The sequence below is a fragment of the Belonocnema kinseyi genome, chromosome 9 (assembly GCF_010883055.1).
Source record: "Belonocnema kinseyi isolate 2016_QV_RU_SX_M_011 chromosome 9, B_treatae_v1, whole genome shotgun sequence".
Lineage (NCBI taxonomy): Eukaryota > Metazoa > Arthropoda > Insecta > Hymenoptera > Cynipidae > Belonocnema > Belonocnema kinseyi.
In genome coordinates, this window is record NC_046665.1 from 19,096,581 (window position 1) to 19,103,782 (window position 7,202).

A 7,202-nucleotide genomic window follows, 5' to 3' on the forward strand; every position below is an offset into this window, starting at 1 on the left:
GCTTAGTAGACCGTATGTGTAAAGTTTAAATCATAAAGAAAACATTCGAAATGAGCAAATTCAGTTTATAGAAAAACGACAAAAGTTGCAATAAAACGTTTAATAACAAAATGTTTTTAAAAGAATGCGCATTTTGTTTAAACGGGGCAATGAAACTTGTCTGTTTTAATACCAATGCAAGTTACGAATTATAGTAATATACATTATTGGGAATAATATACAATTTTAGGGATAAACTCGAATGCGAAGCACGAGATACGTGATGGGAATGTGTTCGTTAACGCCGAAGGAGTTTTAGCAAAAGAGAATTCACAATCATTTCAAAGTTTAAATACATGGCTAACACCAGGGTTAACATAACCTTAATCACTCAATAACATAAACGTCATATTCCATTCATATCCTGACTCAAAAAGATCAACATTTCCATTATAATATAAAATATATATAAAAAACCAATCAAATCAGTAAGTTTTACGTAAATTCAATGATTTTTCTAAAATTGAAACGCTTTCGCTAGAATAACCACAATTCAAAGCGTAGCGCCCCTGCGAAAACTTCAGATTCCGGTTCATCTGAACGACATTGGAGGGGTAAAATAGTGATGCATTTCCATGCAAAGAAAACATTCAAGAGTTTATGTTACGAGTGGCAAACTCTTAATAATGAGTTTTTCAAATAAAGATGCTTTTATATAATATAAGAAAACGATATATTTTTGCATAAGCGTGGATTTTTTTAAACATTTGACCTTTTTTAAATATAATTTTTCACCCTTTTTTCTTATAAAATACATAGTAAACATATAACTTATTTTTATTTTCTTTGGTTAACTTCCCTAAAATAATCTATAATCAGAATTTCATAGTAATGAAAATTCTGATATTAATGTTATTTTTGATCTAAAAATACTAAAAAGATGATGAAGTGGCATCTAAAATATAAATTCTTTATAAAAACAAATACGCACATATATTCTGGGTTCTCTTAAAATATAATAACGCATTGATATATACATACATAAACATACACACATATATGTATCCATATTTTTCCTTCAGTAAACTTCTGTTTTAAGTAAAGAAAATATTGTTTATTAATATCCTACGAGGTTAATTTATAACACAACATAACAACTACAAATATGATTACAAATATTCAACAATAATAATAATTTTTCCCTTCAAACTTTAAAAGATAACATATCTATGTAATTTGCTCTGCGATGATAAATCTCTTACGAAGATTGTTCTTTACGAGAATATCGGGTCTTTCATATATTTTTAAAAATATTATTCTACATCAGGAACGTTGGCCGCGAAACCAGAATCTCGAGATTCTTCAAAATTAAAGTGTTCACCAACGCACAGTTGGCTGAATCAGGAATTTAGTATTCAAAATCACCTACAGCCTACATTTCTTAACCGATTTTCAATTTTCTTTAATAGAAATAATCAGCGATAGTTGCGCAAGAGCATGTATGGATTTGATTTTGGAATTTTTATTATTTTCTGTTTTTTACCTAAACAAACAAAGAGACAAAATGAGTCATTTTTCACTTATTATTTTTTATCTGTAAATAAATAATTCAATTAATTTTGTTCATCATGAAAATATATGTCAAAGCATCTTAGCAAAATAAACAATTAGTGGATTGTCAAATATAATTGTTATAAACCAACTATATTACCAATAATGTAAGCATCATGAATTGTTTGCTTGAAAAGTATATTTGTAAGTTGCATCTGCTTGATTTTACACGGAGAAAAAAAAACGTTACGCTGATAGAAAAATCTGTAACCATTACATATTTTCTACGTTAAAATAGTGACAGCATAGATTTTCAGTACACATTACTATAAAATTTCTGTAAGTAGATTCTGTAAATGTTGCAGGATTTAGTCGTAACAGTAACGTAAAACACACGTAAACACTACAGAAAAATAACGGTAACGAGAACGGATAAATCTGTAGCATCTGCAGATAAATATCTGTAACAATTGCATACAAATACCTGTAACGATGACGAATACAATTCTGTAACGTTTGCAGACAAACATCTGTAACGATTACAGAAAAATGTCTATAACGATAACAGACAAATATCTGTAACGATTACAGAAAAATGTCTGTGACGATTATAGACAAACGTTTTTAATGATCACAGATAAATACCTGTAACCATTACAGAAAAATATCTGCAATGATTGCAGGTTATTGCCCGTAACTACTGCAAGTATATGTATATAACGTATTAACGTGTGTATGCACTCTATAAACATAAATTAGTGAGAAGTTAATAATTAAATAGTGTAGTCTCTTACCGATTTAGTAATCATTTATATACTAAACTTGAGTGAAAACTTTATTTGCAAGAAACTAGCATAGTTTTTTACTGAAGTTTATTATAAAAATTCTTACTAAATCCGAGCGTATACATTTTTAAAAATATTTTGTATAAGCGACTTCGCACTATTTTATTAGTAGCTTCTTACTAATTCCGCTTCAGAGATTGGCATCTCCAAAAATTACCATAGTTCTTGAATCGTATACTAAACGTCAAAAACCCGTTTTGTACAAGTATATTTCTGAAGAATTGGTTATAATGCGTATCTTCAGAAGTATGGATTGATCTAATCATGTATATATTAGAACTTCTTTAAAGGCTGCAAATTTAAAATTATTGTTTATAAAAAAAGCTGTTCCGAAAATGGGCAATAAATCTTTTTTAAAATACATTATAATAAATTCAATAAATTTCAAAATTTTATATTCATAAGATAAAATGTTAGGAACACAAATTTTTGACTCCATCTTCTTTCATCTATATATAAACGTCTTCCAATTCAATAAAATTTGAATCCCTATTTATATGCAACTTTTCTCAATACAATATAATAACGAGAAGGGGTTTTGATTTCAATAAAATTCAGTAAATAAATTTTGAACCAAGCATCTCATATATTTAGAATGACTGAATCATAAACTTGTGCTGACATTATTATAAAACACATTTTGTATCTATAAATGTATATTTTGTGTTTCACATTTAAACTTTTGTGTGTAACTTAAAATATAATATACGAAGTGATTATTATTTAAATGTGATTGGTTTAGAAACGTGATATATTCTGCTGTGAGAATAAAGATCTTTTAAGCGCTAATATAAGATAAAACATATTATAAGTCATTATAAAGTTGACTAGACGACACTGGCGAAAATATCGGATAGGAATTCCCTCCGAACCATTCCAAATCATGCCAGAATCTGTATCCGAACCAATTCGAGGTAATTCGAACCAATCCCAAAAGAATTCTAGACTTCCTTTAACCTAAATCGGTTCAAAATGAATCCGACTCAGTCCGGTTCAATCCGAATCAAATGTAACTCCAAATTAATGCGAATTAATCCCGACTCGGATTGATATACACTGAATTTTCAAACCAAATGAATCCGACTTCGGATTGAATTGGATTCAATTGGACTGAAAATCGTTTTAGGCCAATCCAAGTTCCGATTGACTCAAATTTAAAATTTGGTTAGGATTAATTTAGATTGTAAGTTCGGAATGAAACGAATTGAGTCGGAATAATTTTTGACCGATTTGGATGGAACGAAATGTAGACATTTTTTGGATTGTGTCAAATGAACTTAGATTCGTTCGGATAAAGATTCCGGAATGATTCGGATGACTTTAGATTGATTCGGAAGACGTTTCTATCCGATACTTTCGTCAGAGGAGTTTAAACTCTATCTTATCGCATCCTCTCAGTATACTAAGTAACGCGTAGCAACATATAAATTTGTTTCTTTTTGAATGAACAAACAAGGTAGCTTGTGTGGTAGGCCATCATACGTAATTGGAATCATAGTTAATTTATTTGATCCGATTTCTACTCGATATGGATGAAAGTGCTCATCGAAAGTTATGGAAGGTAACGGAAACACTAAAAAATTAACGATTTCTTCAATTACACAAATTGAACAAATTTTTCCAAACACCGGGTATGAACAGTCATAATTAATTACAACAATAGTTTCTTTATTGTGGTCAGTACCTTGCACGTTTACCCATTTTAAAGATATAATTTGCTCTCGGAATTCAGCTTTTGGAAAGTACGTTTTATAGTGAAGTAATTCGAACTGGTTAAAGTCGAAAGGAATCACAGGACCCATTTCTATATCACTATAACGATAATTTTGAACATAATAATTTAGTTTCAATTGGTGTTTAACAGCCAGGGTGTAAGGGATGTTAATTTTGCTACAGGAAACATTACACGTACTTTTCGACTCCTTGTGTTTAGACTCAAACCTAATGGTTGAGCAGTGAATTAAAGGACCAACTTTTTTTTATCCACCTAGGATAGTGTTCCATAAAGTGAAATTTAGGTTTTAAAGTATCATTAAAAAGCTCGCGATACAATGAGTGATGTTCCGAGATAAGGCACTCTAACAATGTAATATCTGTTGCTCGAATTTCAATGGAGTATAGAATTTCTATTATTTTCCTTAATTTTAAGTATAAGTTCCAAACTTTATCACCTCTTGGAACAAGCTCCCCGAACACGAAGCCAAAATATCTGAAGAAACATGTCATCTCAGAAGCAGTCATGTCGATTTTAATCTTTGATGAACTTTCAAGAGTAATATTTGGTGGTTTGTTCGATCTCTCTAATACGCCATAGTTGAAGTTTCTGATACGAAAATTTAAGGTTACCAGGGAGAATGCTTTTAAATGAAAAATGAGATAATCAAGAATTTTTGCATTGTGTAGGTTGCCACGCCTTCTGGAATGTCATGCATAATGTCAAGAGCAACGTTTTCAGTAATATCAAATCCATTTACACCATTCCAAACACAACGCTCTTTTATTCCTGTTACCGATCAGTTACTTTTTTTAAATCGAATTCGTAACTTTCTTTTGTTCTAAGAACTGCTGGGTCTTCTTCACACATAACTTTCATTTTTTCTTTTCGTATTTTACATATCCTACAACATAAATTAGCAGAGAATGATTCGGTTAGACCTAAAATAATGTGTAAACCTAAATTATCACCACACAATAAACAAAATTCAAAATATATTTTATCACCATTTATGCTGATACCATTATTATGCAAATGCCTTGAATAAGGTTATACATAACTGTGCCTGTACTATTTTTTAAATAATTCACATATTTTTTTATTTTCTCTAAAAAACCTGGATTTTCGAAAATTGATTTCAAAGTGTTCCTGAAGGGAATGAATTCTCCTTTAACATCTCTGTCCATTGACACTATTTGACCCTTCACCTTTCTATGCATTTTACTTTGCCGCATAATAAATCCTTGTGGCCGTTTATGGAAACTGCTTTCTTCCAAACATTTTAATCTCTTATATTCCGTATTTAAATTTTGAAATGGATTATCAACTTCATTTATTACTTCTTTTACTTTTGTTAAAATTTACATGATACCAGTGCCCTGTTCTGTTAAATTAAATTCTTTTTGCAAGGTTTGTTTAATTACTTGAGAAGAAGCATCTACAAACGTATTTATGCTATCTACTACAAATTGCACAGTATTTCTAGGCATCAGGGGATTATCATATAACTGAGACACAAGTGCACTTATAATAATCCTTTTTTTGCATGTGATGTACATGTTTAAAGTGTGAAAGTAAATGCGTTGCTGTTTCAAAAGACCAATCACATTTAAAGCACTTCATTTTAATATTTATAATACTGTAATAAACGTGTCAACTATGAAAATATCATACAATGACCTGTTGGAAACAGGTTGGAGGGCGTAAAATGTTAACAAACTTTTCGAAGTTGAACCTTATGCCAATTAAAATTTTTTTCTTAAAACAGGTAGCAAAATTATGTCAAGTTTTACTTAATTAAATTTGAATACTTTAACTTTTTGTAAAGCAATTTAACCAGATTCGCGTTTTAAGGCATTTACACAGTTCAAGAATATAAATCTTTTGAAAGTTTAACTTTAAAGCTTACAACTGGTAACAACATTATTTCAAAGCTTTCGAAATTAAATTTTAATACTTCACCTTCTTGAAAAGTCACTGAACATGAACATATAAATACGTAGAAGTAACTAAGTAAACTAGAAACAAACTCACTTTTTTAGGTCATAACACGCCTTATTTCTTAAATTTAAACATTAAAAGTATGACGCGCAGATATAAATACCTTCAGCAACTTCGCAGCTTTATAATGATTACAAAACTTATAATCAAACTTTTTTGGCAACAAGTCTTAAAGCTCTCATTTTAAATACAACGTTTACTGCTTAAATGTAAATACTTTAGTTATAACGCGCCTTTAAACTTAAATCTAAGAACTTATAATACTGCTCTTCTTGCTGTCTTTGCGCGACTATACTTTGTTTACTGCTGTTATTAGCTTATTGACCGACATATATTTTTTTGAATTGGAATCTGTCATATCGTAGACGTGACGTTGCAGAAATGTCCATATGTGTTTGGATTCCACGGGATATTCAGCATTTAGCACGAAGAAGGATTTGTAGGAAATATGTACTGCTTTCAGAACAGAAGGCATTTCGTATTCAACTGATGATATCATCTACCGATCCTATGATCACCGGCAGGGGTTGGTTTGTAAATTTCCTTTTTTGAATTGTCTTCTGACGTTCCGTTAGTAAAAGTTGCAATTCTGCATCAGTCTGAAAAGTATCATATTTTAACTATCAAATTAATAATAAAGCTAACAATATGTTTTAAATACTTATAAAAATCTTAAAAATTTACCGTACCAAAGCGTGAAGTATGAATCCTCTCTGCACTTCATTCAAAGAAGGTCTCCAATGTTTTCCGCAAGTTTTTGATTTAAAGCTCGCTGTGTTTAACAATGTAGACAAAAAAGAGCAAGAGTGATATGATTTGGATAACTTCATTGTTACCTGAAAATAAGTTACTGATTTAAAATAAATGTTTGTAATTTTTGTATGTGAAATAATAATCTCCTATTAAATTCAGTTTAAATATAACAAAAATTTTCACCTTCTTTAATGGTCTCATATTTCTTCAGAAACTCCAATATGTCTGAGTCTTTGGTACGTTTTCTCGCAACGCTCATCAGTTTTGTTGAAACTTCTGGCCATATGTCAAAAAGTTTGTTTGCTTTATTTTCATGCAGGTATTTAAAATCAATGTCGGTCTGGAAAATACAAACTACA

The 7,202-nt window shown here is 30.1% G+C and overlaps 1 long non-coding RNA gene across 1 annotated transcript in view; it reads right to left on the reverse strand.

Annotated features, from left to right (window-relative positions):
- Positions 1-2,989: 2,989 nt before the first annotated feature.
- The window catches only part of LOC117179869, a 9,254-nt gene continuing 5,041 nt past the window's right edge, over positions 2,990-7,202 (reverse strand). The window contains exons 3-5 of the long non-coding RNA XR_004467964.1: positions 7,027-7,183; positions 6,780-6,926; positions 2,990-6,689 (exon numbers count right to left, since the gene is read on the reverse strand). This is a non-coding gene — a long non-coding RNA (uncharacterized LOC117179869). The remainder of the gene's footprint in view (positions 6,690-6,779; positions 6,927-7,026; positions 7,184-7,202) is intronic.